This window comes from Fundulus heteroclitus, unplaced genomic scaffold (assembly GCF_011125445.2).
Source record: "Fundulus heteroclitus isolate FHET01 unplaced genomic scaffold, MU-UCD_Fhet_4.1 scaffold_425, whole genome shotgun sequence".
NCBI lineage: Eukaryota > Metazoa > Chordata > Actinopteri > Cyprinodontiformes > Fundulidae > Fundulus > Fundulus heteroclitus.
The window spans coordinates 9,526-33,854 of NW_023396841.1; positions in this window are offsets into that span (position 1 = coordinate 9,526).

Here is a 24,329-nt window from a genome sequence, read left to right on the forward strand (position 1 = left end):
CACAGCTTTGAGCGCCAGTCTCCCGAAGTGCAGAGACTTTGTCAGACTTCTGCCTCATTGAAATAGAATGGAGAACTTTGCCTCAAACAACGCTCCATATCTCCTGTTCTGTAAATGGTAGAGACATAATTTTTTTCAGCGTTTGGTTCGTAACGGATAGGAGAAACAAGAAAAACTATCGGTTTTTGCTAGAATATTTTAATTTAGGCGTAAAAAAATTATGATATAAAGAGGATTTTTTATGAAATTTGAGAAATCCTCTACAAAACGGTCCGAACAAATCGCTCTAGCTGAAAAAGTATAAGAGATATCAAAATAATTCTTTCACTCTGAGTATCAGCAGGCTTTTGAGGACTATGGAGTTCATTTTTAGGTTTGTACAAAAATCGGTGTAGCACAAGCGACGATGTAAAAAAGTGATGATGTGGAAGAATGAAGCTCCAAAGCGTTTTTAAGGATTTTGCACATTCGCTACTCCCGAACAAATTGTTCCTGCGGAAAAACCGTAACAGTTATCCACAAAATTCCTTTTTTATGAGTGCCAGAAGGGTCGGGACTTCATGTGTGAAGTCTCATGCCTGTACATTAAAACGGTTTAGGAGTAGCGATGATGTAGAAAAGTGCCTCATTTGGGTAGATGAAAGTCTGATCCTGTTTTAGCATTTTCCCAAAACGCTACTCCCGAACAATTGTTCCTGCGGCAAAACCGTAACATTTATCGACAAAATTCTCTTTTGTGAGCGCCAGAAGGGTCTGGACATGAATGTGTGAAAAGTCTCGTGCCTGTACATGAAACGATTTTAGTAGTAGTGACGATGTAAATACATGTGATGTTTTGGATTTCCAGGTGTCATTTTTGAAAACCGCTCATAGGAAATGAATGGGGAAGGTTTCGGGTTAGTGTCGCTCTGAGGTGATTTGCGAAAAATCTATAAAATCCCACACCATGATGGTTACATTTTCCGAATCCAGACAAAAATTCCTACGTTTTGATGTATAATTTATGTGGATAGGTTTGGAAAATTGAGCGAGTGGAAGAAGTTGTTCGGAGAGAAGAAGATTTGTTGAATTTCTAGAGTGCGCACTCTAACAGAGGGCTCCTTGACAACCCTAGCACGCATGTTTATTTGCTGAATTTCTTGAAAAGCCAAAATTATTTTAAGAGGGGTATCTATATGAAAATGGTTAAAAGATATGAAAAAGCTGAACTATAACATAATAGCGAAAGATATCACTACATTTTAAAAGTTGAATGTGCGTTTCTAGCCTGAAAGTGGCTGAAGCAGTAAGCTGTCAAAAAGCTTGAAATATTGTGAAGAATTGAAGGATTCTCCATTCATTTTGAATGAGAGCAAAAAACTCACAAAAAGTTGAATATTTTAAATATTATAAAAGTTATAATTACCAAAAGTCATAGCAGTAATGTCCTGAAGGAGCTGAACGTTTTGATACTACCAGAATGGTTGAAATCGGTGAAAGATGCGGAACGAGTTAGGCGTCGAAAAACGTACGGAATAATAATAATAAAAGTAAAGAAAAACAGGAAAACAATCAAGTGAGAATGCTGTATAGCATTCTCACTTGACTAGAAAAGGCTGTTCCTGCGAAACAGCAGTGAGAATGCTAATCTGCAGAAGATTGAGCAGAAGATGCAGAAAACATTAACTCAGATTTGAAGAATTGAAAAAAGTTTGAAGAATTGAAAGAAATAGAAAAATTTGAAGGATTTTGAAGTTTGAAAAATTTTAAGAAATTGAAGATTTGAAAAATTTTAATGGAATTTGAAACATTTGAAGAAATTTGGAGAATTTGAAAAAGTTTGAAGGAATTTGAAAAATTTGAAGAAATTTGAAATATTCGAAAATTTTCAAAAAATTTGAAGGCGGAATTTGAAAAATTTGAAAGAATTTGACAAACTTGAAGAATTTAAAATTTAGGAAAGAAATTTAGAGAATTTGAACAAATTTGAAGGAATTTTGAAAAATTTGAAAAATTAAAAAAAAAATTGAGATTTGAAGATTAAGAACAACTAAAAAAATTCTGAAGAAATTTAGCAAGGCGCCTGCCATCGTGGGTACCGTCAAAAATACTAACGGGGAGTAACACTGCGAATTTCAGCTTCCTACGGTCTTCACAGCACCCGCAGTAGCCTTCGAAAGGTGCCATGTTAAGTCAATGGACCTCCTAGAAGCCTCTGGCTAAAAGGGTTGTCATGGAGACTCCCTCACAGCTGTAGCCCTCTATTTGTCTGTAAAGGCAGAACAACCCCGGCTAAGCAGAAGTTGGTAGGACCTTTCTAAAGCTACTTCTGGTTAGCAACATGCTAACCGTTAGCCGCTAGCATGGTTGTGTTCAGTATCACCGGGTGGATTGTACTCTGTCAGTTTGGTCCAAATCCTGTACTGGGAAGTGCCTCAAAAAGGGGGTGCCATACTTAATGTCACCAAACGTGACCAAAGTTCATGGGTCAGATTGGCCTCCTTTAGCAACTCAGCCTCACCAAATCTGGCCAAGAACTCAACAATTGACCAAAATGGTCAGTAAGCGCCATTTCCCACATGTGGGGTGGTCTGTTATGGCCAATTGGGTCGTGTCTGGGCATCATGCCAGGTCCTGTTGGAAGCAAAGGCCCAATAGGAAAGCATTGGACATCCAAAAATGGGACAGAAAAAGTGACATATCGCTGAAGTCACTTGAAATTTTAAAATGTTAAGAGGAAGTGACTGTGCGAATTTCATGCTCCTACATTAATCATAGCCGCTGCAGCGGGCGTCGAAAGTTGCCATTGTATCTCAATGGAGATTCTCCCTCTGGCCCTCAGAGTTCCGTCGTCATGAAACTCACTGACCACAGCTGCAGCGGCCAGTCCTCCCGAAGTGCAGAGACTTTGTCAGACTCTGCCTCATGAAATAGAATGGAAAACTTTGCCTCAAACAACGCTCCATATCTCCTGTTCTGTAAATGGTAGAGACATAATTTTTTCAGCGTTTAGTTCGTAACGGATAGGAGAACAAGAAAAACTATCGGTTTTTGCTAGAAATATTTTAATTTAGGCGTAAAAAATTATGATATAAAGAGGATTTTTATGAAATTTGAGGAAATCCTCTACAAACGGTCCCCGAACAAATCGCTTGTAGCTGAAAAAAGTATAAGAGATATCAAAATAATTCTTTCACTCTGAGTGTCAGCAGGCTTTTGAGGACTATGGAGTTCATTTTTAGGTTTGTACAAAAATCGGTGTAGGCACAGCGACGATGTAAAAGTGGATGATGTGGGAAGAAATGAAGCTCCAAAGCGTTTTAAGGATTTTGCACATTCGCTACTCCCGAACAAATTGTTCCTCGGAAAAAACCGTAATAGTTATCCACAAAATTCCCTTTTTATGAGTGCCAGAAGGGTCTGGACATTCATGTGTGAAAGTCTCATGCCTGTACATAAAACGGTTAGGAGTAGGACGATGTAGAAAAGTGCCTCATTTGGGGAGATTGAAGTCTGATCCTGTTTTAGCATTTTCCCAAAACGCTACTCCCGAACAAATTGTTCCTGCGGCAAAACCGTAACATTTATCGACAAAATTTCTCTTTTGTGAGCGCCAGAAGGGTCTGGACATGAATGTGTGAAAGTCTCGTGCCTGTACATGAAACGGTTTAGGAGTAGTGACAATGTAAATACATGTGATGTTTTGGATTTCCAGGTGTCCATTTTTGAAAACCGCTCCATAGGAAAATGAATGGGGAAGGTTTCGGGTTAGTGTCGCTCTGAGGTGATTTGCGAAAAAATCTATAAATCCCACACCAATGATGGTTACATTTTCCGAATCCAGACAAAAATTCCTAAGTTTTGATGTATAATTTATGTGGATAGGTTGAAAAATTGAGCGAGTGAGAAGAAGTTGTTCGGAGAAGAAGAATTTGTTGAATTTCTAGAGTGCGCACTCTAACAGAGGCTCCTTGACAACCATAGCAACGCATGTTATTTGCTGAATTTCTTGAAAAGCCAAAATTATTTTTAAGGAGGGTACTATATGAAAATGGTGAAAGATATGAAAAAGCTGAAACATACCATAATAGCCAAAAGATATCACTACGTTTTAAAAGGTTGAAATGGCGTTTCTAGCTGAAAGTAGGCTGAAGCAGTAAGATGACAAAAAAGTTGAAATATTTGAGAAGAATTTGAAGGATTTTCCATTCATTTTCAATGAGAGCAAAAAAACGCACAAAAAGTTCAATATTTTAAATATTATAAAAGGTTATAATTACAAAAAGACATAGCAGTAATGTCGTGAACGAGCTGAACGTTTTGATACGAAAATTGTTATTAAATCGGTTGAAGTATGCAGGAGTAGTTAGATGCCGAAAACGTACGGAATAATAATCAAGACCTGAAGGAACTTAATAAGTGAGAATGCTGTATAGCTTCTCACTTGATAAAAATACAGAAAAAACAGGAAAACAATAAGTGAGAATGCTGTATAGCATTCTCACTTGATAATAAAAATAAAGAAAAACAGGAAAACAATAAGTGAGAATGCTGTATAGCATTCTCACTTGATAACTAGAAAAGGCTGTTCCTGCGAAACAGCAGTGAGAATGCTAATCTGCAGAATGATTGAGCAGAAGATGCAGAAAACATTGAAATCAGATTTGAAGAATTTGAAAAAGTTTGAAGAATTGAAAAGAAATAGAAGAATTTGAAGGATTTTGAAGTTGAAAAATTTGAAGAAATTTGAAGAATTTGAAAAATTTGAAGAATTTGAAACATTTGAAGAAATTTGGAGAATTTGAAAAAGTTTGAAGGAATTTGAAAAATTTGAAATATTTGAAAATTTTCAAAAAATTTGAAGGAATTTGAAAAATTTGAAGAATTTGACAAACTTGAAGAATTTAAAAATTAAGAAGAAATTTTGAGAATTTGAAAAAATTTGAAGGAATTTGAAAAATTTGAAAAATTTGAAAAAATTGAAGAATTTGAAGATTAAGAACAACTAAAAAATTCTGAAGAAATTTAGCAAGGCGCCTGCCTCATGGTACCGTCAAAAATACTAACGGGAGTAAACCTGCGAATTTCAGCTTCCTACGGTCTTCACAGCAACCCACAGTGCTCTTCGAAAGGTGCCATGTTAAGTCAATGGACCTCCTAGAAGCCTCTGGCTAAAAGGGTTGTCATGGAGACTCCTCACAGCTGTAGCCCTCTATTTGTCTGTAAAGGCAGAACAACCCCGGCTAAGCAGAAGTTGGTAGGACCTTTCTAAAGCTACTTCTGGTTAGCAACATGCTAACCGTTAGCCGCTAGCATGGTTGTGTTCAGTATCACCGGGTGATTGTACTCTGTCAGTTTGGTCCAAATCCTGTACTGAGAAGTGCCTCAAAAAGGGGTGCCAATACTTAATGTCACCAAACGTGACCAAAGTTCATGGGTCAGATTGGCCTCCTTTAGCAACTCAGCCTCACCACATCTGGGCCAAGAACTCAACATTTGACCAAAATGGTCAGTAGCGCCATTTCCCACATGTGGGGGGTGCTGTATTGGCCAATTGGGTCGTGTCTGGGCATCATGCCAGGTCCTGTTGGAAGCAAAGGCCCAATAGGAAAGCATGTGACATCCAAAATGGGACAGAAAACTGACACATGGCTGAAAGTCACTTGAAAATTTTAAAATGTTAAGAGGACGTGACTGTGCGAATTTCAGGCTCCTACATTAATCACAGCCACTGCAGGGGATGTTGAAAGTTGCCATTCTATCCGAATGGAGCTTCTGCCTCTGGCCCTCAGAGTTCCGTCGTCATGGTAACTCACTGACACAGCTGCAGCGGGCCGTCTACCAAAGTGCAGAGACTTTGTGTCAGAGGCTGCTATTGGATTATAATGGAAAACTTTGCCTCAAACAACGCTCCATATCTCTTGTTCCGTAAATGGTAGAGATGTAATTTTTTCAGCGTTTAATTCTTAACGGATAGGGGAAGAAGACATGCTATCGGTTTTTGCTGGAAAAAGTTTAATAAAGGCGTAAAAAATTATGATATAAAAGGAATTTTTAGCGATTTTCAGAAATCCGCTGAAAAGGTTCCCGAACAAATCGCTGTAGCTGAAAAAGTATAAGAGATATCAAAATAATTCTTTCACTCTGAGTATCAGCAGGCTTTTGAGGACTATGGAGTTCATTTTTAGGTTTGTACAAAAATCGGTGTAGGCACAGCGACGATGTAAAAAGTGGATGATGTGGAAGAATGAAGCTCCAAAGCGTTTTAAGGATTTTGCACATTCGCTACTCCCGAACAAATTGTCCTGCGGAAAAACCGTAACAGTTATCCACAAAATTCCTTTTTTATGAGTGCCAGAAGGGTCGGGACATTCATGTGTGAAAGTCTCATGCCTGTACATAAAACGGTTTAGGAGTAGTGACGATGTAGAAAAGTGCCTCATTTGGGGAGATTGAAGTCTGATCCTGTTTTAGCATTTTCCCAAAACGCTACTCCCCAACAAATTGTTCCTGCGGCAAAACCGTTACATTTATCGACAAAATTTCTCTTTTGTGAGCGCCAGAAGGGTCTGGACATGAATGTGTGAAAGTCTCGTGCCTGTACATGAAACGGTTTAGGAGTAGTGACGATGTAAATACATGTGATGTTTTGGTTTTCCAGGTGTCATTTTTGAAAACCGCTCCTTAGGAAATGAATGGGGAAGGTTTCGGGTTAGTATCGCTCTGAGGTGATTTGCGAAAAATCTATAAATCCCACACCAATGATGGTTACATTTTCCGAATCCAGACAAAAATTCCTACGTTTTGATGTATAATTTATGTGGATAGGTTGATGAAAATTGAGCGAGTGAGAAGAAGTTGTTCGGAGAGAAGAAGAATTTGTTGAATTTCTAGAGTGCGCACTCTAACAGAGGCTCCTTGACAACCATAGCAACGCATGTTATTTGCTGAATTTCTTGAAAAGCCAAAATTATTTTAAAGACGTACTATACGAAAATGGTGAAAGATATGAAAAAGCTGAAACATACCATAATAGCCAAAAGATATCACTACGTTTTAAAAGTTGAATGGCGTTTATAGGTGAAAGTAGGCTGAAACAGTAAGATGACAAAAAGTTAAAATATTTGAAGAATTTGAAGGATTCTCCATTCATTTTCAATGAGAGCAAAAAACGCACAAAAAGTTAAATATTTTAAATATTATAAAAGTTATAATTACAAAAAGACATAGCAGTAATGTCGTGAACGAGCTGAACGTTTTGATACAAAAAAATTTTAAATCGGTTGAAGTATGCAGGAGTAGTTAGATGCCGAAAAACGTACGGAATAATAATCAAGACCTGAAGGAACTTAATAAGTGAGAATGCTGTATAGCATTCTCACTTGATAATAAAAACTAGAAAAGGCTGTTCCTGCGAAACAGCAGTGAGAATGCTAATCTGCAGAATGATTGAGCAGAATATGCAGAAAACATTGAAATCAGATTTGAAGAATTTGAAAAAATGTAAAAATTTGAAGGAATTTGAAGAATTTAAAAAGTTTGAAGAATTGAAAGAAATAGAAGAATTTGAAGGATTTTGAAGTTTGAAAAATTTGAAGAAATTTGAAGAATTTGAAAAATTTGAAGAAATATGGAGAATTTGAAAAAATTTGAAGGAATTTGAAAAATTTGAAGAATTTGAAGAAATTTGAAATATTTGAAAATTTTCAAAAAATTTGAAGGAATTTGAAAAATTTGAAGAATTTGACAAATTTGAAGAATTTAAAAATTTTGAAGATATTTGCAGAATTTGAACAAATTTGAAGGAATTTGAATAATTTGAAAATTTAAAAAAATTGAAGTTTTGAACTCAGCCTCACCACATCTGGGCCCAGAACTCAACATTTGACCAAAATGGTCAGTAGCGCCATTTCCCACATGTGGCTGGTGCTGTATTGGCCAATTGGGTCGTGTCTGGGCATCATGCCAGGTCCTGTTGGAAGCAAAAGCCCAATAGAAAAGCATGTGAAATCCAAAATGGGTCAGAAAAGTGACATATCACTGAAAGTCACTTGAAAATTTTAAAATGTCAAGAGGAAGTGACTGTGCGAATTTCAGATTGCTAAATTAATCATAGCCGCTGCAGCGGGCGTCGAAAGTTGCCATTCTATCTCAATGGAGATTCTCCCTCTGGCCCTCAGAGTTCCGTCGTCATGGAAACTCACTGACACAGCTGCAGCGGCCAGTCTCCCGAAGTGCAGAGACTTTGTCAGACTCTGCCTCATTGAAATAGAATGGAATACTTTGCCTCAAACAACGCTCCATATCTCCTGTTCCGTAAATGGTAGAGACATAATTTTTTCAGCGTTTAGTTCCTAACGGATAGGAGAACAAGAAAAACTATCGGTTTTTGCTAGAAATATTTTAATTTAGGTGTAAAAAATTATGATATAAAGAGGATTTTTATGAAATTTGAGAAATCCTCTACAAACGGTCCCGAACAAATCGCTGTAGCTGAAAAAGTATAAGAGATATCAAAATAATTCTTTCACTCTGAGTATCAGCAGGCTTTTGAGGACTATGGAGTTCATTTTTAGGTTTGTACAAAAATCGGTGTAGGCACAGCGACGATGTAAAAAGTGGATGATGTGGAAGAATGAAGCTCCAAAGCCTTTTAAGGATTTTGCACATTCGCTACTCCCGAACAAATTGTTCCTGTGGAAAAACCGTAACAGTTATCCACAAAATTCCTTTTTTATGAGTGCCAGAAGGGTCGGGACATTCATGTGTGAAAGTCTCATGCCTGTACATAAAACGGTTTAGGAGTAGCGACGATGTAGAAAAGTGCCTCATTTGGGGAGATTGAAGTCTGATCCTGTTTTAGCATTTTCCCAAAACGCTACTCCCGAACAAATTGTTCCTGCGGCAAAACCGTAACATTTATCAACAAAATTTCTCTTTTGTGAGCGCCAGAAGGGTCTGGACATGAATGTGTGAAAGTCTCGTGCCTGTACATGAAACGGTTTAGGAGTAGTGACGATGTAAATACATGTGATGTTTTGGATTTCCAGGTGTCATTTTTGAAAACCGCTCCATAGGAAATGAATGGGGAAGGTTTCAGGTTAGTGTCGCTCTGAGGTGATTTGCGAAAAATCTATAAATCCCACACCAATGATGGTTACATTTTCCGAATCCAGACAAAAATTCCTACGTTTTGATGTATAATTTATGTGGATAGGTTGAAAATTGAGCGAGTGAGAAGAAGTTGTTCGGAGAAGAAGAATTTGTTGAATTTCTAGAGTGCGCACTCTAACAGAGGCTCCTTGACAACCATAGCAACGCATGTTATTTGCTGAATTTCTTGAAAAGCCAAAATTATTTTAAGGAGGTACTATATGAAAATGGTAAAAGATATGAAAAAGCTGAACTATACCATAATAGCTGAAAGATATCACTACATTTTAAAAGTTGAATGGCGTTTCTAGCTGAAAGTAGGCTGAAGCAGTAAGCTGTCAAAAAGCTGAAATATTTGAAGAATTTGAAGGATTCTCCATTCATTTGAATGAGAGCAAAAAACTCACAAAAAGTTGAATATTTTAAATATTATAAAAGTTATAATTACCAAAAGTCTTAGCAGTAATGTCCTGAAGGAGCTGAACGTTTTGATACCAGAATGGTTGAAATCGGTTGAAAAATGCGGAACGAGTTAGGCGTCGAAAAACGTACGGAATAATAATAATAAAAAGTAAAGAAAAACAGGAAAACAATAAGTGAGAATGCTGTATAGCATTCTCACTGATAAAGAAAAACAGGAAAACAATAAGTGAGAATGCTGTATAGCATTCTCACTGATAAAGAAAAACAGGAAAACAATAAGTGAGAATGCTGTATAGCATTCTCACTTGATAATCAAACCAGGAGCCAATAGACGTGTAAAACAAGCATTCTGACATAGGAGACAAGTTTAGGTCTGATCTTTGTCAAACGCTATCTTTATTCTGAAGAAATAAGAAGATACAGTTGAGCCAATATTATAAACACTGCTGGCAGATTTAGTTTTAAAGTTAATTTTATTTAACAAAAGTTTTTTTTTCTGATAGGAAATTACATAGATAGTGCTTAGAGATAACAAAACACTGCAAAACTAGACTCAAATATGAAAAAAAAGTTTTTGTTTGTTTTATTTACAGTATGTTTAAAATTATTTATACACGGAAGAATCAATGGAATGTTATCTAGTATTGAAACTCTTTTTATTATTGCTGAGCAGCAGGTCTCCTCTGGTGTTTTAATGATTGATTTTTGGTGATCAGATTCTGTGTCCGTATTCACAAAGATTCCTAAAAGTAGCTCTTAGTGACATCATTTTAGGAAAAATCTTCTTTTTTCCAGACTTTTTCTATGAATTTTACCTCTGTAAGATAAGTTCTAAACAAAGTGGAAAAATAACCCGGGGTGATCCACTGTATGTGGACCCGTCTCGGGAGTGCCGCGCTTTCTACCAGGCACCCTTTCCACCGGCAGAGATTTTAGAGCAGAGTGCTGGTGCACAGTTTGACTCGGATCATATGAGGATTGCATCATCGGGCGATATTAGTGTACTTGTGGGCACTAAATAAAATTAAAATCGTCCTCCATGGAGTCAAGTATCAAGTGAGATGTGCTGGTGGATTGGTGCTGGAGCCTCAGGTGATGACCTACTGATGCTTCACAGTAAAGTGCGATCTAAAATCTGCACATGTAGTCTTTTATTTGTAAACTCCACCGGATCCACTTTGGTTTTCATCAGCTGACTTCCTGCCAGAACAATCTGTTCTACTCTAGATTGAACAGCCGCATATTTTAGAGAAGCAGCGAGTGGCAGCGCTTGTGGGTTGCTTTAAAAATGGGCAGCAGCGGGCTTGGTGGATCCACTCTGCCTGACTAGAAATGCAGCGACCGCCCCGCAAAGCGTGACGCTTCCGTGACAATTCCACGTTCAGTGGAACCCCAGGGTAAGGGTGTCTCAAGCAGGGAAAATGGTGGAAACAGAGCTGATTGGCTGATCCACCACCTAAACAGTGGAGGACATCAGGGTAGGGTGATGTTCAGGAGCTCTTTTTCCTTCTCCAGGACCTGAGTGGCTTCCTGTAATTGATGGAACTATAACTCTGCTGCTAATCTTTTTGACATCGCTGTACAGGCCCACAGCAATTAGCTTTTTTTCTGTAGTTGTGTCCGATTTGCTCCACTGGAGGCTTTTTCTGTCAGAAATGACCATGGCAGCATCCCAGCTCACTGATCCTGATCACTTAACTGTTGAGCCTGATGGGATTTTACTGAAACGGTTTTTATTGTGGAAATATCAGAGGTTGTTTTTGATGAATGGTTTTTATTTTGCAGGACTCCTCTCTTCCCATGGATTCGGAGTAGCCCCTGCTGCTGAGATGCCAGCCGCACACCTGGCCCAGCCTCTTGGAGGATTTCCTTCTTTAATAGTTTCTGTTTATTATTTTATTACTCTGTTTTTCAGTGTTACTCCTGCTTGTGTTTGTCATGAAGTCATCCCCATCCTCAATGGACCAATCAATATTTCAGCCATAAATTACATTTGGAAGAAGGTTGTTTTTTTTTTTTTGTTTTTTTTTTTTTTTTTTTGTCACATAACTGTTGATTTTACTTTTTGAATCCTTTTTATGTTTGTGTTTTGGGATCCAAGGTGCAGAAAGAAAGTTGGATGAAGGTTGGGTTACAGGGAGCTTGTAATGTCTTTATTATCTTATTGTTTTTAATATTTTCTTCTTAGAAGAAAATACAATAAAACCAAAGTTTATTAAGAAACTTGTGGCTTCTTTTTGCACTGTTTTCCCTTTTGGGTTAAATGTTTAATTTATCTATCTATCTATCTATCTATCTATCTATCTATCTATCTATCTATCTATATCGAATGGTTGTAATAACTTTCATCTATATGAATTGGCATCATTATGTATAAATAAATTATTGGGGATTTCAGTTTTTGTTAATTTTTTCAGACTTTGAAATTTTAATTAGGAAATGAAGATAATTTATCAGAATTGATGCTTTAGTATTTTCTATGTTTTTGTCAAATACTTTAAGCCATAGAAATTATAGGTAGTGCACCCCCTCTTTTTTTTTCTCTTTTTTTTATACTATCAGTGTATATATAAACATAGATTGGTTAGGCTCATGGAAGTTTATGGCTGTTTATTATGTCTAGTTAATATTTGTATACTTCCTGATAAGAACAAGACTCATGAAGGAAAAGGAGTCCTGCTCAAAACCTATCATTTGTATTCTAGTGAATCCAATTCTTTTAATTTAATGCAGTGCTTCGACTTGCACTTTGCTACTGGTACACCTAGATTTGGCCTGAGGAACCATAAAAGGACACCGTATCACAATTGCTGTAAAGCATGGTGGGTCAGGCATCATGCATCAATCTGAATCCATGAAGTTGTTAAAGCAGCTCGTGTTGCCTTATGCTTTCAGAACTATTTTATGACATAGCCAAACATGTTACAAATGTGATAAGAAGTCCCTTTATTGTCCCACAATGGTAAAATTCGGTTGTGACAGTGGCAAAAAGCTGAATTACAGGCTAAATCGGTAATGAAAAACAAGTTCATCTATAGTTAGTTTGAAATCAACAGAATGGGGGGGATAAAATACAGTAATGCACAATACCTGAATATAATATTCAAGCTAAACAGAAAAGAGCTGATTTATGCAGTGTGAGAAAAATATGCCAGCTCCTTTGTTTCCCCTACATTTAACCTGACATGGTTCTGCTGGCACCACTCCACAAAGTTCAGGATCCACTGTCTGTACTCTGATTCGTCCTCACCTGTGATGAGACCGACTGAGAGTCATCTGAGAACTTCTGCAGGTGTCAACCTGGTCAGCTGATGGAGAAGTCTGCAGTGTGGAGGGTGAACAGAGACGGTGCCAGCACCGTTTCCTGCAGTGTTCCTGTGCTGCAGACCAACCTGTCAGAGACGGCCTGTGTCCTCACATGCTGCAGTTGACCTGTGAGGTAGTCCAGTATCCATGGGGACAAGTGGTGGTCCACTGATGACCACTCCAGCTTGTTCTTGAGTCCTGGGTGGATTGTATTGAATGCGCTGGAGAAATTAAAGAGCTTGATCCTCTCTGTGCTTCTATGTTAATGTCATTTTAAACCAGTTTATAATTAAGGTTTCTGTTTGTAGATGTCTTGCCAAGTTTATTATCGTATTCTGCCAAAATGTTATTTTTAATGTATTTATATGTCTGTGATTTTTAATTTGTAATTGTTTGTGTGCTGCCATTCTTGACCACGTCTCTTTTGAAAAAGAGATTTTTAATCTCAGTTAGATTCACCTGGTTAAATAAAGGTTGCATACATACATATTTATACATGGGTCCAACAAACTGTTTTAAGGGTATGCAGACACATTACAGGCACCTATCCCCCACCCAAACACACACACACACACACACCACCAGCCCAATTTTTTTTTGTTAGTTTTTACATGTATAAATCTTATTCATTCATTGACTTATAAAATACAATAATTTAATTACATACTTTTTAATGTAAAATGTTACAGAAGGTGATCAGCCCAGTCAAAAAATATATATAATGTAATAACTTATTGGGGGAATATAAAATTATTGTTTCTGAACAACAGCTTGTACTCAACATAAGAATGTTAACACTAAACCGTTACGTGTCGTGCCTTTGCACTCAGCCATTTGTCAAGGATAGCATGAAATGAAATAGACCGTGCCAAACTGGTTTCGATAGAGATCACTGCTAACTGGGTCAAACGATCATTGCTCATGATCGAACAAAGGTATGTTTTAATACATTTCAACTTATTAAAGGATCTCTCAGCAGATACAACAGTCAGAGGCATGGTCCAGAAATACTCTAAGGGCTACTGTCAAATTTGGAAAAACAAAATCAAGATTTTCCTTTATGAGAAAGTTTAACTTCTCAGGAGCTTTGTAATCCTTCAGTAGACGGCTTGCCGGTTATATTTCTTGAATAATATCTCCTTTCAGGTTCCTTTTCATGATGGTGTTTCCTTGGTCCACACCATCTGTTCTGGTCAGCTCCTGCCTGACTCATTGATTATGGTCTGTCACTGTCTGCAACCCCTGGTCAGTTTGGTTCTCCCATTCACCCGACCTGCATCCCCTGACCTTCTGCCCATTACTGCCTGCCTCATCTGCCATTGTTCACATTCCGCAATAAACCTTTTAAAAACGAAGCTCTGTGTCCGGCTGAATATCGGGTTCTCCAGCTGTATTCTTAACATCAATGTCCAGTTTCTTACATGCAAAACAAAAGACTTTGTTGGTGCTTTTGGAGTACAGTAATCAATCCCTTTCAACTTTATCTCCATTGGACGGTAAACAAAAACAGTAGGCTTTGGGAAAACACCTTCTCCTCTTATCTGACTTTGGATGTGTCCCATCAAAACATTTCTGTGGGCCATTCTCAACAGTGTACTGCCTCAATTATCCCCCATTTCATGTGGTGAAGGCCATTCAGACGAATCTTCTGAGTAAGAACCTGTGCAAGCTATCTCCTCTTCACCCCTCTGTTCCTCAGCATCTGGACCTCTCTGTTCATCTCCTTCACCACCATCATCTGGACCACTCTATTCCAAAGGATCATCTATGGTGAATGACTTTCTATGTCTGACGGCACTGATTTCCCCAAAAGAACACAGCGAAAAGGTCTTAAGCAGAAATTCAAACCATACCAGACATCTATATGTTTTTTTCTGGCCAAAGTCACCCACATGGAAAACAATAGACACCAGCGTTGGATGATGGGGGCAGTGGAGATCAGGAAACGAGCCTAGGGATCAGGGGTGTAACAACCTGTTTTCAGAGCGGTATATCCAGTGTCATAGATTTATTTTCAGTGCTTTTTTTTAGGCAGCCTTTCTAAGATGCTCTGCCAATGTGACGTCATATTGCGCTATGAGCTCAAGGATAACCAGAAACTTCCATCATCTGGACCTCTCTCTTCCAAATGATTATCTATGGGGGGGGGGGGGGTTCCCAAAAGAACACAGCGAAAAGGTCTTCAGCAGAAATTCAAACCATACCAGACATCTATATGTTTTTTTTCTGGCCTCACTAGTTTAATTATTCCTCCCTGATGTCATCACTGGTCTCCTCTATACCAGAAGCCATCATCAATTCCATGTCTGTATGCTACACCCCTTTCCTGTGTTCTTCTCTGCTAAGTCATGTGGTCAAACAAGCATTATTTAATAGCTTTAAATAAATTAGACATCTTGCTTGTCACTATTTTTTAATATTAATACTAATTAAAAATAAATCATTTGGTATTAAGTAGCTGTTCCTATACTTCCAATATTAGACCAACCTGTCTTCTCCTGTCTGCTTCGGTTCTCTCTCTTTTTCATTTCTTTCTCTTCTTCCACACAGCTGAATTACATGAACTTTGTGTTAATGAAGTGTTAAAAAATACAGCAGTCAAACCACATATGAACATCAGAAAATGTTAATTTTAAATGATATAGTTGTTAGACATCAGTCACTGATTGAACACTGCATCTGAACAGAGTTATCAGACACATCACAACATCACTGTAGTATCCTAATGAAGTTCAGCCAATATAAAAAATGTATCTGTATTATCTAGTTAAACAAATGACTGTGAACAACAAAATAATTACAGACACAATCCTTTAATAGTCTATTCTATTGTAAATATACTGATCACTACACATAAACTGAATATTTACAAGCCTCCTCTTGATACACTGACAAACTTACCTGCTGTCTTTCAACAACTTTGAAGAGCTATTTTTTCATCCCTATAACATTGTTTTCCTTCTCCCTCTGCAATTTTCTGTTTTGTGCTCCCGAGAGCTCTCTTTTTTGCCTCTCCATCTTTAGCTCCCAATGACCACACAATTCGAATGAAAACAATAGGGGGTTTTCACTGACGTCACTGGCCAACTTCCGGTCCGCCATATTGGGTGGCACACTTCCTTATCTCTAGTTGTCGTACACGTATTATCGTATCGCGAATGGATAAGTACGCCAGCACGCTAGAGCGACCAGATAAGGACGTATATCTGAGGAAATGTTCCGTGATTGACCATATGGACCCCTATGCCCTCCACGGTGCCTTGTTTAGCCGTAATCCTGATGATTGGCCAAATGTGGAGCACGGCGACATCGTGCATTACCTGGTGTTCGGTGAAAACCCTCTGCACACTCTTGAGGAAATGAGAGCTTACAAGGGTCTAGAGGCTCACAACCAGTTCACATCTGGTTATGTACATCAAGGAAATCGCCATCATACGTGGACGGGTGAGTTTTAATAAGATGGTAAAAATGTAAACAATCCGACGCAAATGTGTCGCATGCTTCTGCGGTGGCTGACGGCCGGCGGCGGGCGGTGCGCGAAGGCGCTTGGCTGCAAGGCCGATCGACGCCGCTCGCGGCTTTAATTATTTAAGCAGAACAATGACCAGTGCAAAATTAAGTTGTATTTACCGTATTGGCGCCGGTAGGAGCTGCAGATCATAAAGCCAGCAAACAGTGGGAACACAGCAACTCGTTCAAAGGTAAGCTGCGCTCAGACGGGCTCTGGCACATGCTAGTTTAGTAGCTGCTAACCGTTAGCGCTAACAACCACTCGCGCATGTAATGTACTTTTAACTTGCTGCTATGTGTTTCAAACGTTTAGAACACACTCTCATTGACATCGGGATACTGTGGAAAGTTATGTTCGGTCGACTTACAGCCGCGATCCAAGCGAGCCGACGACTCTTTGTTATCTCTGTAACTCGTTCAAAGGTAAGCTGCGCTCAGACGGGCTCTGGCACATGCTAACCGTTAGTGCTAACAACCACTCACGCATGTAATGTACTTTTAACTAGCTGCTATGTGTTTCAAACGTTTAGAACACACTCTCATTGACATCGGGATACTGTGGAAAGTTATGTTCGGTCGACTTACAGCCGCGATCCAAGCGAGCCGACGACTCTTTGTTATCGCTAACAGTTGTTCTCCGTGGTTGCGCCTCCAGGCAGGAAAGCCTGGAGGCGCAACCACGGCAGGTAAAATTAATCTGTTTCTATGTTTTTCCCATGGCGATCATGTGTTGCGCTGTTACAGCCCACAATACAGCAACGGTTTACCATGGTTGAAATCAAGTTAAGGTGAAATTAATCAAATTAAAACACGGCTGAGAGAGGGAGTACAGTACGCGGTAGTAATAGGCAGTAGAGGCGGCGGAGGCAGTCAACATGACAGCCGCGGAAAGTAATAAGTCATAACGCCCAAGCCCTATTATTAATATATTCTTCTTACATGTTTTAAATACTTAACAGTTAATTACCTGTGACAAAGTGAGCACCACAGACTCTGGCGTATTCCAGCTTAACGCCGTCCAAATCGGACCTGGATATCCGTGTCAGCCATAGGTGACGGCGTTGTTCAGACAGCTGTTTTGTTTTTTCACACTGATTCACTATTACGGCTGGTAGGCGATAGAAAGAGCGTTGATCTCCACCTCCACGGGCCGTGCAACCAACCATTAAACACGTTTTCCCCATTGTTCACTTCCAATACTGCCTAAGGCGTCATACAATGCAGGTCAACGGTGCGAAACGACTGCCACCCAATATGGCGGACGCGCTGAGTAGTCACGTGAGCGTGACGTCAGCTGAAAACCCCCTATTGCGTTCCAACGGTTAGTGTGTGGACACAGGAAAAAGTATTGGGGAGGGAGGTGACAGAAGGGGGAGGTAAAGAGATATTTAATTACTGACGTCCATCTGATATTAACATTTACACATTCACACACAGCTGTTGAATACAGAAAATGGTGACAAGAAATTATTTTTCCGCCCTTGCTTTTGGTGCGCTCTCTAATGCAGCCACTAAGTGACCCCAAGAGTGATGCACTGTAAACTGTTGTGCCATTACACATGTTTTTAAGTTATTTAATGTTTATTAAATAACTCTCGGTCTGTTAGGTATTATCCAGTGAATATCAGGCCAAACAGCTCATATCAGGACAATAGTTGAAAGGGGTGATTCAAGCACTGGCCATCTTTTTAACATCAAACTCTACACACATATGGACAGAAACAAATTGCGTGGTCAATTCCCAGGTGTCATCACAGATAACAGTGAAACAGTGGTCCGTTACATGCACAAAATTGGGGTCAATATATTTTTCTGGCCAATGCGTGAAGACATACTGTGGTACCTCTTTGAGGATGTTGTGAGCATCATCCCACCTCTGAACCCAGTCACAGCTCACTATATGGAAATTGAAAAAGAGGTATGGGCTAAACTAGAGTGCCACCTAGAATAGGCAGCACGACTTGTTTTCATTCAAGTCCCCCACCACCACCACACACCAATGGTTGTTTCTGTTATCGTTTATTCAGTCCTGTTACCTCATGTTCCTTCCCGTTACCTGATGTTTTTTTGTTTATTTTAAGAAAAAGAACAAACACTAAAAAGTAAACACATTTCTGCAATAATCTTTGGTCTTTATTCATTTCAAGTTTTTAATACATTACATGATCATAAATGTGTGCTTTGGGTGTCCGTAAATTGCTAGTGCTCAAATTCATCCCTTTCAACCATTGTCTTGATATTAGTTTAAGAGCTGATCATCACCAGACAATACTTAACAGACAGAGAGTTATTTAATAAATATTAAATAACTTTAAACAGTGCGTAATTGCACAACAATTATTCCATCAAAATAAAGACTTTATAAGGGATAAAAAATAAAATGAGTTGATTAGTTTTGAAAAAAACCTTTTTGGTTTCCCTGTGTGTTTTGATAACAGGACTGAAGATAATTCAAGGATATTTGACTTAAAAGCTTTGAAAAAAATAAAAAAATAAAAATAAAGTCCCCTGAGACTGACCAATGCAGGGCAGTCAAACTTTTTTACAGTGTGCACTTATGCCGGAGCCTGAGCATGGAAGGGGAGAATACATCAGAGTCTCCCTGATGTATTTTGGAAACTTTCAAGACAGGAGATTATTTAAAGAATAGAGTCAGAGTGCATGTTTTAAATTGAATAAAAAGCAAAAAAAGTGAATGATCAATTCTTCATAAACAACCTTTGTTTTTTTTTTATTATTTTTCTTAAAACATTTTTTCACGTTATCATCATGTTTTAACAAGGTTTTGAACAAATTTGCAAAAAATTTGTTGAATTTGAATTACTAGCACCATATAAAACAGATCAGATTAGGTGAATATATGACAATTTACTAACTTCCGAGCGCGCAGTGAGACAACACACGCGCGTTTAAAACCGGTCTCGCGCGCTCAGTTCTTTCTCTGCTGGTGCTTGACCTGCTCATTCCATGCTCAACACCAGCTGTGCTGTGCGCTCACTTGGCTGTTTCTCCGCGAGCATCGCGCGAGAAGAGTTTTTCAGAGTTGAGCTCGGATTGGTTCCTGCGCGCTCAACCAGAAGGCACAAATATCGCTCCATTATATAATCGGGGAAATGTAGGCAAGGCAAGGCAAATTTATTTATATAGCACAATTCAGTACAGAGACAATGCAAAGTGCTTTACATGATTAAAATATTGGAAAATAAAACAGAATAAAAGCAAGTAGGGATAGTGTAGTAACAAAAAAGAACATTTGAAAACAGTAAAACATTTTAACTTGAACATTCAAAGGCAATTCTAAACAAATGTGTTTTTAATCTTGATTTAAAGGAACTCAGGCTTTCTGCACTTTTACAGTTTTCTGGAAGTTTGTTCCAGATAAGTGGAGCATAGGAACTAAATGCTGCTTCTCCTTGTTTAGTTCTGGTTCTAGGTATGCAGAGTAGGCTGGAGCCAGAAGACCTGAGTGGTCTGGAGGGTTTATACGCTGATAACAAGTCTGTGATGTATTTAGGTGCTAAGCCATTTAGAGATTTATAGACTAACAGAAGTATTTTAAAGTCTATTCTCTGAGATACAGGGAGCCAGTGTAAGGACTTTAGAACGGGGGTTATGTGCTCTACTTTCTTAGTCTTAGTGAGAACGCGGGCAGCAGCGTTCTGGATCAGCTGCAGCTGTCTGATCCACTTTTTAGGCAGACCTGTAAAAACACCGTTGCAGTAATCAATTCTACTAAAAATAAACGCATGGATTAGTTTTTCCAGATCCTGCTGAGACATCAGTCCTTTAATCCTAGAAATGTTCTTCAGGTGGTAGAAAGCTGACCTTGTAATTGTCTTTAGATGCTTTTGGAGGTTCAGGTCTGAGTCCATCACTACTCCCAGATTTCGGGCCTGATCAGTGGTTTTTAGCTGAAGCGACTGAAGCTGTGTGCTAACTTTTGATCTCTCCTCTATTGGTCCAAATATTATTACTTCTGTTTTGTTTTTGTTCAACTGAAGAAAATTTTGACACATCCATGCATTGATTTCTTCTAGGCATTTACTCAGTGCTTGAATTGGTTCATAGTCACCTGGTGACATGGTGATGTAGAGCTGTGTGTCGTCTGCATAGTTATGGTAGCTGATGTTGTTATTTTTTATTATCTGGGCTAGAGGGAGCATGTAGATATTGAAGAGGAGGGGACCCAGGATGGACCCTTGGGGAACCCCACATGTGATTTTTGTAATCTTCGATGTAAAGTTACCTACTGATACAAAAAAGTCCCTGTCCTTTAAGTAAGATTTAAACCAGTGGAGAGCTGTACCAGAAAGGCCGACCCAGTTCTCCAGGCGCTCTAACAGAATGGAGTGATCAACAGTATCAAATGCTGCACTGAGGTCCAATAGTACCAGCACGGTGGTTCTTCCACAGTCTGTATTTATATGGATGTCATTAAAAACCTTGATAAGGGCGGTCTCTGTACTGTGGTGAGCACGGAAACCTGACTGGAAACCATCAAAGCGGCTGGTCGTTGTTAAGAAGGTGTTTAATTGTTGAAATACAACTTTTTCAATAATCTTACTGATAAAGGGGAGGTTTGAGATGGGCCTGTAGTTCTGGAGTAGAAGTTTGTCTAAATTGTTCTTTTTCAGCAGTGGTTTGATAATTGCTGTTTTTAGGGACTGGGGGAAAACACCTGACAGAAGGGACGCGTTTATTATCTGAGTCAAATCAGACGCTATTACAGGTAAAACTTTTTAAAGAAAGCTGTGGGTAGAACATCAAGGCAGCTGGAGGAGGAACTTAACTGCTGAATGATCTGCTCTAAGCTTTTGTGGTTTATTTCGCTGAAATGGGACATTTTGTCAGAAATAGTTCCAGCTGAATAAAGCATTGGTTCTGGTGTTGATATGGTAGTACAAAGTGATCCTCTAATTTTTAGGATTTTTTCAGTAAAGAAGTTAGCAAATTCGTTGCAGGCCCTGGTGGAGTGGAGTTCGGAAGTCACGGACACAGGAGGATTTGTTAGCCTGTCAACTGTGGAAAATAAGACATGAGTATTATTAATGTTTTTCTTGATGATCTCAGAGAAGAAAGATTCTCTTGCATTTTTCAGTTGTAAGTTATATCTGTAAAGTCTCTCTTTATAGATGTCGTAGTGAACTAGGAGTCTATTCTTTCTCCACCTGCGTTCAGCTTTTCGACATTCCCTTTTTTCACTTCTAACTGATGGAGCATTTCTCCAAGGAGATTTTTTCTTCCCGGGAAAAAACTTCACTTTGACTGGAGCAATGCAGTTAATGATGTCTGAGACTTTAGACTGAAAGTTATCTACTAGCTCATCTACTGAGTTGCAGCCCAAGGTTGAAGTATCAGAGTAAGCTTGAATAAAAGTTTCCACGGCATTGTCCTTAAAGGTGCGTTTTCTTACGATGTCCCTTTGGCTAAATGAGTCGCTGGTAATTATGCTTTCAAAGGTAACAGAAAAGTGATCGGATAAGGCAACATCAGTTACATTGACCTGTGAAATCTTTAGACCTTTAGTGATGATCAAGTCTAAAATATGTCCCTGTTTGTGTGTTGGCTGTTTAACGTGTTGACTTAAACCAAAGTTTCTAAGTGTGTCACACAGTTCTTTTGCACTTCTGTCTTCAGGGTTGTCAACGTGAAAGTTGAAGTCTCCAACAATAATTAAACAGTCATAATCAACACATATCACAGACAGCAGGTCACTAAAATCATTAAAAAAGTTTGATGTGGACTTAGGAGGCCTGTACACATTCAGAAACATAGTTCGTACCGGGCCCTTTACCTGGAGAGCCAAATGTTCAAAAGAGTCAAATTTTCCTAAAAACACCTTTTTACACTTTAGTGAATCATTAAACAATGTTGCTACTCCTCCACCTTTCCTTTGCTGTCTGCTCTCACAAAGAAAACTGTAGTTTGGAGGAGTCGACTCCATCAGTATAGCTGCTTCACTAAATTCATGCAGCCATGTTTCTGTTAAAAACATTACATCAAGATCATTGTCAATAATGAAGTCATTAATTAAAAGGGATTTTCCTGACAGAGATCTAATATTTAATAAACCCAGTTTATATGACTTAGTGGTTGATGATGTCTCTGTGACAGGTTGCATCTGACAGTTTATGATTTTTAAGTATTTGTTCCTGTTTATCCTTTTGTTTTTCTTATTTCTGCCACGTATTATCACAGATATTCCATAATCTCCGGCGAAAGGCCCCGGCTGATGCTGGGAACTCTCATGTCTGATAAACGTGTGGCCAGGGCCCAATCTGTATCACAGCGAAGTAATTTGGAGTTGTAGGCGGCGGGAAGAGCTGCTATAGACGCCGATTTGCCGCCGTTGACCGGCTACTTTTGACTGCCCTGCCAATGTCCATTTTGAATAGTTACATATGCATATAACTAAATTCAGTTAAAAAAAATATGTAAAAAAAAAAAAAAAAAGATTAAGTTTGCACTTACAAGGAATTTGACTTGGTGTTGATGGTGCAGACTATATATATATATATATATATATATATATATATATATATATATATATATATATATATATATATATATATATATATATATATATATAGAGAGAGAGAGAGAGAGAGAGAGAGAGAGAGAGAGAGAGAGAGAGAGAAAGAGAGAGAGAGAGCTATATACACAGTAGACTGTGCGTTAATGTAATGCTGCGTTGGTTTGATCATGGCATGATCAGAATAAAAGGTTCTTGATGCTTTATCTCAATTAACAAACCTTAACCTTTACCTCTATTCTTCCATACTGGAACAATAGAGGTATTAAATAATTGGAACATATATCTCGTTTAATAGATAAAATATACAATATGGTATTAATAAAAATTAATTATTATAACATTAGAAATTAAATCAATAATAGAAAATAAATCTAAGGTCATTAAAGGTGGTTTACAAATTGCAATAAATGTGTTAGAGTTCCTGGATCTAACCCCCTTCAGACCCAAATTGTAGATGGAAAGGGGGATATGATGTAAAACATGTGGCTGATAAAGAAAGCCATACATTTGCCTTCAAGATAAGTGACTGTCAAACCATTGTTTTGAAAGAAAGCAGTCTGATGGTTGATACAGAAGCCACATCCCACACTATCACTAAAATTGTTTTGATGAGATGTTCCTGCCGCTCACTGATGAAAGGAGGATGAGTGGAGTCACACTCAAAAAAGATGATGCTGCGATCTGCTTGTGTCATGATTTGGGTTTTTATTTGCTTTGTTTAGGACTTTTCTGGACTAATTAGTTTCCACTTCCCTCAGCCAACGGCCATCTGTCACCACCCAATCAGCTCAGTCACCAGTTAATTAGCTCAGATCAGCTCCACCTGCTGCTACATATTTATTTTGCCAACTCTGCTCACATATTCCCCTGTCTATATATACCTGCCTCAGCTAACTCATCCCTGCCAGATCATCTTGTCTCGCCTCGTGTGCACTGCTGCCTTAACCCTCCCAGGTTCTGTGTGCTTAGCCTGTTGGACTCTGAATCTCTGCTATTGTTCAGCCCTTACTGACGTAAGTTTCCAGTGCCTGCATGGTGCTCAGTTGTGCCCTGTTCTCTGACATCCAGCTGCTTCCTTTGCCCGTTCTGGTGGGTTGTCGGCCTGCACCTTCTACAACCTGGTCAGCTCCTGCCTTCATCATTCAGTCTAAGTCTAAGTCTGTCACTACCTGCATCTTCTGGTCCCCTGCTCATCTCTGCTGTTATTCACCTTGTGCAATTAAATTTTTAAAAAACAAAGCTGTGTCCGGCTGAATATGTGGTTCACCAGTACTATTCATTACACTACAGAGAGTGCTCTACTTCCCTGCATTTTCATAATACATCTTCTCTGTCAAAGCGGTGACCTTATTGGAAAAGCAGTATTATGTGTTTCACTGAAACATAGCTGCAAGATCATATCCATGACTCCAGTGTCTCTCTG